Below are 9,241 nucleotides of genomic sequence, written 5' to 3'. Positions count from 1 at the left end.
ATCGCAACCTGATGGTCAAGACTACCATTGCTGTTTACAAGAAAAAAGATTGGCAAGGTAAAAACCTAATCTTTACTTAGCTTTTATCCAGGCTATGGAAAGATTTTTCTTCTGCAATTTGGATGTATGTATAGTGAATGGTTAGTTTGTTTGCCTGTTTATAGCTTTTCCATTGTTTTACTATCCAGGTCTTTTATATTATCAAGAATTCATCCTAAAACAGACAGGTGGTGCACAAAATAGGAAAAGGTTTTGTCAGTGGCGTAGCCAGGGTGAGAGGCACCGTGTCCCCTTCCTGCCATGTGTGCCCCATTTCCCCCATACCTCTTTAAGCATCCCCAACCTACTGCTCATGCCAGCATCACTTCTTACATGCGGGTCTAGAAAGTGAAATCAAAGAAAGAGCTGGCACCGGCACAAGAAGCAGTTTGGGGTTTCTGCTTGCGTCGGGAACGTTAAAAAGATACCTGGGAAGGGACATGTGGTAATGGGGGGGGGGGGGGCTATCTCCCTTACTATGCCACTGGGTTTTGTGTCTCTTTGGCAGGGGTAGGGAACTCCGGTCCTCGAGAGCAGTATTTGGTCGGGTTTTCAGGATTTCCCCAATGAATATGCATGAGATCTATATGCATGTACTGCTTTCAATGCATATTCATTGGGGAAATCCTGAAACCCAACTGGAATACGGCTCTCAAGGACCGAAGTTCCCTACCCCTGCTCTATGGTATGAATTTTCTCTTTTCCCAGATGGAGCATATTGCAATATTATCTAATTATTGATAACCAATTACAAAGCTAAATTACACAATGCCATATGTTAGTGGAATATTTAAATGGAAATTTGAATATGGTGCTAAGCTAGCACCATAAAACAGCATGTATGAGAATGTTCCTTTCTTTCACAATAGCAGACCAACAATTGGCATTAACCAAGTTAGCGTGGAATAATGTAATTGATGTCCAAAAAGCTCTATGCACTAAGAAAAACATAATTGAAAACCGAAGCTGAATGAGTGCGAGTCAAAGTAGCTCAGAAATCTTCCATTGCATTGGTGTCAACTGTGTTCTGATATCATCTTACCAATTTTTGTCAGCCCCCAAACATCTCTTACCATTAGCAAATAATATATAAAACTGTGAAACTAAATGACCAGTAGATAATAGTTTTGTTCCAATATCCAATCTTCTGACAAACCAGCCAAATATTTCCAAAGGATGAGCTTTAACTATGAGAAAAAAATCTTTAGATCATACAAACAATTTTAACTTCCTATCTAAAATAATTTGCTGCAGTGGCCAGAGTCCACATTCTTGCCATGGTTTCCATTAAATTAGTTGACTGGCATAATATTTGTTTACATAATGAGGGTAGCTGAGAGAGAGAGGTTCATCCTGATTTAGATCTTTCTGCAGAATCCCCAAAGCTCTAAGAGGTAGAATAAACAAATGGTTTATATGGTAACGTTCCAAAACAATTAACTTCTCTTTTATGTATTCCAGCTAATGTTATTACTACACAGAGTAACTGTAGCTTTAAACTGTTTTTAAGAGTAGTTAGTAAGAGTCAGCTGGTTCGATCGTTTTTTTATCAGGGCAGTTCATACGTAGAACAGTCTTCCTTTAGAAATAAGAAGTCTGAATTTCTATATTATTTTTCTTAGTTTTAAAGACCCATTTTTTTGGATAAATGTTCTTGATATTTTAGCTCTGTGCAATAATTTTTAAGTAGATGTGTTCCCCTTAATGTACGGTTCTTCTTCTTGTAATCCACTCTGAATCTGAATTGAAAAATATTGGAATATAAGACTACTGATTAACTACCTCTCCCCTATCACCTTCAGAAAACCATCAACTAGATGCTGTTAGCAATTTCAATGGACACAATTTATTCTTTGGTGTGATCTCCACTCCTTTGATCCAGTCACATGTCCTCTATCATCTCTGCCGGACTACCTCCTTTATCTTTCCAAGTCTGGACTTCAACCTTCTGCACATGTCCATTCTGGTGCAATCTGTGCTTTTCATACTCAGTTGAATAGTAAACCTATCTTGATGCATCCATTGGTCTCCAGATTCATGAAGGATCTTTACCACTACACTAAACTAAAACTTAACCTTATATACCGGGTCCTCAACCAAAGGAAGCTCAACACAGTTAACAATAAATAAAAAAAAAAATAAAGTAAACTGAAATACAAGGAAGTTAGTTTTCAAAATGTTTAGCAAATAAAAAAGTTTTTAGAAGTTTACGGAAGAGTTAGAAGGAACTGGGACACCTCAAAATTAGGGGAAGTTCATTCTATAGTTGGGAAAATTTAAATGCCAGAGAGCTGCTAAAATTCTTAACTCATTGAATTCCTTTTCTAGAAGGAAGAGAAAGTTCAAATCGATGAATGCCTCTCGCACATGAAAATCTATAAACATTCCATAGCAAAGGAACAAGAGGAGCAAAGATATCATGTAAAATCTTTAAAATAATACTTAAACACTTTAACTGAATTCTAAAATAAACCAGGAGCCAATGGAGAGAAAAAAGCAAATTTGCTCTTTCCATAGATCAACTTCGCGGCGGTATTCTGAATCAATTGTAGTCTTTAAAGGCAGTTCTTAGTGATGCCAAGATAAATGGTGTTACAATAATCTAACTGGGATAATATAATAAATTAGACCAAAACAGAAAAATGACGTTGATGGAAAAGAGATCTGACCTTCCTCAATATTCGTAAGCTGAAAAAACATTTCTTAACCAGAGAGTTTATTTGATCCTTAAAAGTAAGAGAAGAATCAAAAAGTATTCCCAAAATCTTAGAGGAGAACTCAATTTGTAGGGAGGCTCCAGGATCCAAAAGTACAGCGATCCAATTTTGGGCCCAACCTCCATTCGGACCACACTGCCTGTGGTATGGGATTTAAATATGGTTCTTTCTATACTGAAGCCTCCATTGGAATTGCTCTTCTTGGCCTCAATGAAACACCTCATCTGGAAAGTCTCTTTCCTGATTTCGTTTCTACACATCAAGTCAGTGAATTACAAGCACTGGTATCTAATCTGTACTCATCCAAAGTTCTTATCAAAGGTGGTCTTTGAATTTCAACTCAAACCAATCCATTGTTTTACCTGTTTTCTTTCCAAAACCACATGCACTAGGTGACAGGGAAAAGGAGCAATACCCAAAGGTGGGGGAAGTCAAGGAGAGCCAGGAGGCCGCTGACCAGCAACGGGAAGAGGCAGGAGTGGAGAGTCGGAAGCAGGAGCGGAGAGCGAGAGGACAGCGGAGAGCAAGGCAGGCAGGAGATAGAGAGGGGCAGAGGTGAGAGATAGCTCTGCCCACCCCTCTGACGTCACCAGTACCTTCACCACCGTCACCAGTTTCTTCAAGGCCCCCATCAACATATCACAACCACTTCAGTGCATCTGTTACTTTAAGAGGCATGCATGGCTCAGGAAGAGAAAGTAATTAGTACTAAGGACTGAATTTTGGTTTCAAGTGACAATGTGATCTGCTTTGTTCAACGCAGTTGTTTTATATGAGGCAAAAACGCTTCCAACATAGAAGGTAGTGAGCTGCCCTAAGCTCGGGAGTCTACTCGTGTGCCTTCTTTTCCATTGATGAGCATGACTGAGTCAATGTTGCTAGATTGATAAGGCACACAATCCCCTAGGAATGAGGATTTTTCTTTGTCATGGTATGTGCAAAAGGAAAGAAGCAACAACAAACTACAGAGAACGAGGCAAGGGAGGCATCCTGTCAGCCCAAAAATTCTCTTTATTTAAGCTAATGGTCCCAACAAGGATCCAAGTTTTGACGTTTCAAACAATGCCTTCCTTATAGGACACTGAAATGTACATATAATACAGAAAAAGAATTAAAAACTTTAAAATAACAACTCAAGCAAACAAATGTCATACATAAATACTAGATGCAGAAAACCAATAATACTAATATGTTTAAATGAACAAAGCATATATGTTAAAAACATGTCTTGGATAGAGTGATGAGATAATGAGATATGAACAAATAAATAAAAGGAGAATTTAGCCAGGAAAGAGGATATGAGCCCCCCAAAAAATATATGCATGTGTTAAAACAGATACTGGATAGATTAAAAACATACCATGACTTGATTGACATAACAAATGTATTCGGACCAACCAAAAACTATAATAAAAGGCGTCACTCAAAAGCATAGGAACAGGATATCTTGTAACACGGTACAGAGACTGCAAAATAGTAAATATTCTGCATGGGTGATAAAGACATAGGAAAAAAACCCCAGAGGAAAAGGACAAGAAAAAACAACCCAACGTTGAAACTTGGATCCCTGTTGGGACCATTAGCTTGAATAAAGAGAATTTTTTGGCTGACAGACGCCTCTCTTGCCTCTTTCTCTATCCAAAACTAACCCATTTGGAGAAATTGCCTCAAGAGATGATTTACAGCACTGGAAAAAGTGGTGCAACAGACATCTGTAGGTTTGTAAGAAAGAGCTCGAAACAGTTACCCATCTTGTGGCTGTTTGTGAAGTGCTGATGGCGGAAATTCTTTATACTGACAGGAACAAGATGGCGTGTCTCATTACTGGAAACTCTGTAAGCATTGCATCAGCGTACCAGAAAAACACTGGGATCATGAACCTAAGAAAATAGTGGAAAACAAAAAGGTTATGATCACCTGGGACGCTCCCATCCTGACTGGATGCAAGAAAACAGAAAATAGTGATACAAGTGATCCTACGTGATTACTCTGTGAATCGTTTGGAGAGAGAAATGCAATCTAAGAAAATGTGGCTGAAAGACACAAAAATATTTCCCATTATTTTGAGTGCCACAGGTTTAATAAAAAATGTCCAAGCGCACCTGGAAAAGTTGTCTATACACCTTTTGGTGCATGAACTCCTGCCCTTTTTCACAGGCTTCTGAGAACACAGTTTAGGCACTGAACTGCCCACTTGCGGAGAGCCACACACTGCTGGAAGAAAGCAGTCACTGCACATTTCTCCTCCAGAAAAGCTCAAGGTGGGATATTATAATAATAATAACTTTATTTTTCTATACCGCCATAGTCAAACTGACTTCTAGGCGTGTACTAAGGGAATCGAATAAGGGAGCCACTGCTGGCTCCCAGCTCTTATAGTGAGGAGCTGTTATCAATGCTGATGTAAGCAGATGTTGGGGCTTGCTGTATCTTCAAGAAAGGGTGGTGGAGACAGAGACTGTAACTGAATTCAAGAAAGCCTGGGAGAGACACATGGGATCTCTTAGAGAGAGGAAGAGATAATGGTTACTGTGGATGGGCCATCATATTTCTATGTAATTCTGTAACACTGTTTGGGAAGTGATCGAGGTCGGCTAGGTTTTTTTCTCTCTCAATTCTTGTAGTAATACTGTCCCCCAGTGGTTACATGACAAAAGTGTCCCAAAAAGTAGGATAAACTTAACATTCGTAAGTTCACTGTAAGGTCGCTGTCTGTATACAGTCTCTTCCCTTGTAAACCGCTTAGAACTGTTTATGGTATGGCGGGATATAAAAATAAAGTTGTTATTATTAAAACTCCTTAATAGATGCATCTACATCACTCATACATTGAAGTGCAGGTGAAGACACAAAACAGCCTGTCAGTGGAGGCAGCCAAGTGCGGAGGAACAAAGTGCAAATGTGACAGGCCAGGCCAGGTGCAGAACTGGAGAAAACCAGCCAGGCATGGAAGCAAAGTCGACTTCAAATGATTTTCAAGCGCTGCTTAAGCTAAAAGTAAAGTGAGAGGACATTCTTATACTTTCACTGTCCAGCCTTTCTGATGCTTTAGAGTAGGGAGCAGGACTAGACATGGCCGGCAATTCCCAACCTTCCCAGTCTGCCCACTGTGATAGATAAATTAATGAAAATACTTTTAAAATAGAGGATAAAACAGCTTCTGAAATCCAATAGATTGCAAGATACTAGGCAGAATGGTTTTACAAGAGGGAGGTTGGGTCAGATCGGGGGTCTCAAAGTCCCTCCTCGAGGGCCACAATCCAGTTGGGTTTTCATGATTTCCCCAATGAATATGCATGAGATCTATGTGCATGCACTGCTTTCAATGCATATTCATTGGGGAAATCCTGAAAACCCGACTGGATTGCGGCCCTCAAGGAGGGACTTTGAGATCCCTGGGTCAGATTAATCTGATCAATTTCTTTGACTGTGTGACTAGACAGTTGGATATCAAAACACTAGATGTAGTATTAGATTACAACAAAACTATCTGACATGGCTCTACAAAGGCAATTTATAAATAAACTGAGCACTTCTGGTATGGGCCCTAAAAGGGACTGACTGGGTTGGAAAGTGGTCCAAGAGAACCAAAAGAGAGAAATGGTAAATAGAAACTTGATGACCCTCTCCGCAGCAATCACCTCTGCACCACTTGAAAATTGTCACCCTTTCAAACTCTTTTTAAGGTCTGGAAACGGAAGATAGTCAGATGGAGCAAGATCTGGTGAGTAGGGTGGATGGTCTATGCATAGAAACACCAACTGCGTCATAACATCCATCGTTTTGCCAGCCTTGTGAGCAGATGCATTGTCTTGCAAAAAGAGAACTCCTTCCTGCAGCTTCTCCTTTTTCCTTTCAATGCCTCTATTAATCAGCCCAGCAAGTTACAGTAGTATTCTGCATTAACTGTTTGGTCCCATGGAAGATAGTCATCACAACACCTTCCTGATCTCAAAACACTATGGCTATGACCTTTTCTGCTGACTTTTGGGTCTTGAATTTCCTTGGACTTGAAGAAGCTAAGTGCCGCCATTGCGAGAAACTGTTGTTTTATCTCAGGATTATAGTGGTGTAACCAGGTTTCATCTACAGTAATTAGTCATTCCAAAATGTTGGCACTAGCTTACTGAAAATGCTGCAAAATCAACTTGAAAGTGTCCACTCAATGATGCTTCTTGTCAGTCAATGTTTGGGCAACCACTTGGCTGACAGCTTCTGCATACCCAGCTGATCGTGGATTATACACCCAACACATTCCCTGGATAGCTGTAGTGTCTCAGCAATTGTTTTAGCAGATATTCACCGATCTGCCAAAATCAGGTCAAGGACATGCTCAACAATTTCAAGAGTTGACACTGTTTGAAGATTCCCAGACCTTGCTACATCTTCATTCTAGAAATCTCCATGCTGAAAGGTTTCCACACCACTTCTTCACTGTGGAGTATGATGGGCATTGCATCATACTTTTATGGATTTACTTTGGAGTTTTCTCCTTCAGGAATAGGAACTTCATGACGGCTTAGTTTCACACTTTTCGTTGACATAGTTGAATCAATGATCTGAAACAATGTCAAAACAGTATTACGATTCTGCAAATTGGAACTTTGCATAAAAACCAAACCAAACCAAACCAAAATCAACAAAACACTTTTCAGCTACAGTTGCAAAATGATGCTCATAATTTAGGAAGTTGGCTGGGCTGAGAACTTTTCAGCATCCCCTTGTATGTGATGTATTTAGATTTTAACAAAACCTTTGACACTGTTCCACAAAGGCATCTAATAACCAAGACAAATCAGGAAGTGGCTGAGTGGAAGGTGACAGAGGGTCAGTGGAAATTGCTCTGAGGAAAGGGATGTTCCCAGTGGTGTCTTGGTTCTTGGGCCTATTCTTTTTAACATTTTTGTAAGCGACATTGCTGAAGGGTTGTTTGGTAAGATTTGCCTCTTTATGGAAGATACCATGATCTGCAACAATGTAGACATCCCTGATGAGGAAGGACCTAGCGATCCTTGAAAAATGGTCTGGAATGTGGTAGCTAAGATTTATTGCTATAAAATGCATTTGGGCTGCAAAAAGACAAGGAACGGTCCAGTTTACTATTACCCCTATTAATTTCTATAGCACTACTTAAGACATGTGCAGCACTGTACATCAAACCATAGAGGACAGAGTTCCTGCTCAAAAGAGCTTACAATCTAGTCAAGACAGACAAACGACAAGTTTAGGGGATGAAGAATCCTTATACACGAAAGAAGAGCGGGATTTGGGTGTGATCGTGTGTGATGATTTTAAGGTGGCTAAACAGGTCAAAAGGTGATGGAGAAAGCTAGAAGGATGCTAGGGTGTATGGGAGAGAAGTGGCCAGTAGGAAAAGGGAGATATTGATGCCCTCTTTAAGACTCTGGTGAGACCTCATTTAAAATATTGTATAGTTTTGGAGACCCCACCTTCAAAAAGATGGAGTTTGTCCAGAGGAAAGCTACTAAAATAGTTGATATTCTCCGTCATAAGAATTGCCGCTGCTGGGTCAGACCAGTGGTCCATCGTGCCCAGCAGTCACCTCACGCAGCGGCCCTTAGGTCAAAGACCAGTGCTCTATTTGAGTCTAGCCTTACCTGCATACGTTCTGGTTCCGCAGGAACTTATCTAACCTTTTCTTGAATCCCTGGAGGGTGCTTTCTCCTATAACAGCCTCTGGAAGAGCGTTTCAGATTTCTACCACTTAAAGATCTCAATATGTATACTTTGGAGGAAAGACGATAGAGATGTTTAAATACCTAGGTGGCATAAATGCGTATGAAATGAATCTCTTTCAATTGAAAGGGCATAGGATGATGCTAAGGGGTGAAAGGAGTAATCTAAGGAAATACCTTTTTACAGAAAGGGTGATGATAGATGCATGGAATAGTCCCCAGCAGAGGTGGTGAGGACAAAAACTGTCTGAGTTCAAGAAAGTGGTCTATTTTGATGCTACTTTTGGATGAGTTATTGGTGTTTTTCTCTTTGTATTGTCTGGATTGTATGTATGTTGATGCTGTGATCCACCTTGGATAAAGGTAGAATATAAATAACTATAACTATATAGCATGGGACAGGCATGTGGGATCTCTTAGGGAGAGGAGATTGTGGATGCTTATGATGGGCAGACTGGAGGGGCCATTTGGTCTTTTTCTACCATCATATTTCTCTGTTTAAGATCAAGAGAGTGAAGGGGGGGAGGCTTTAACAGGTTTCTGAAGGACCATTACTACTTATTAGGCAAACAGATACAGGCAACCCACTGCCATACTGGAAGGGCTATCTCCATTTAAATCAGCTGGGTATGTCTACATGATCTGAATTGACTACTGGATAGAATGCTGGGCCTGATGAATGAACTAATGGTGTGACTTAGGTACCTTTGATTCTCCAGCATCTAGAAATCAGCCTAGCAGGGGAGTGTGTGGTGCACCCTGAGGTTGTAGGTATAAATCCACGCTGCT

The sequence above is a fragment of the Geotrypetes seraphini genome, chromosome 15 (assembly GCF_902459505.1).
Source record: "Geotrypetes seraphini chromosome 15, aGeoSer1.1, whole genome shotgun sequence".
NCBI classification, from domain to species: Eukaryota; Metazoa; Chordata; class Amphibia; order Gymnophiona; family Dermophiidae; genus Geotrypetes; species Geotrypetes seraphini.
This window is presented reverse-complemented; position numbering follows the sequence as displayed.